The sequence below is a fragment of the Penaeus monodon genome, chromosome 28 (genome assembly GCF_015228065.2).
Source record: "Penaeus monodon isolate SGIC_2016 chromosome 28, NSTDA_Pmon_1, whole genome shotgun sequence".
Lineage (NCBI taxonomy): Eukaryota > Metazoa > Arthropoda > Malacostraca > Decapoda > Penaeidae > Penaeus > Penaeus monodon.
In genome coordinates, this window is record NC_051413.1 from 39,589,156 (window position 1) to 39,589,701 (window position 546).

The following is a 546-nucleotide window of genomic DNA, read 5'->3' on the forward strand; positions in this document are numbered from 1 at the left end:
GCCACCATAACACCAAAAAAAATTTTTATTTATATTTATATACATTTTAAATATTATATAATATTAAAAATATACATATACATATTTTACATATAACATAACTATACAAAACATATATTTTCATATCATATAAATTTTGCATACATATATATACATATAATAAAATTCCCTACATATAAATATATATATTATATATATAGATTAATATATTAAAATTCCTTTTATGTAATAATATATATATATTTATATTTAAAATATATATATATAATTTATATTTTTTTACCCTGTTATATATATAATATATATAAAATTTATAATTTTATATTCTATTATATTATAATGTTTTATTATTTTATATTATATTAAAAAATATATAATTTATATACCCTATATAATATATATAATTTCATTTTATATACAATTTTCTATATTACAAACATTATATACAAAATATATATTAAAAAATATATATATTATTTAAAATATATTATTATTAGTTTGTATATATATTAAAAACATTATATATATAAATATTATATATATATA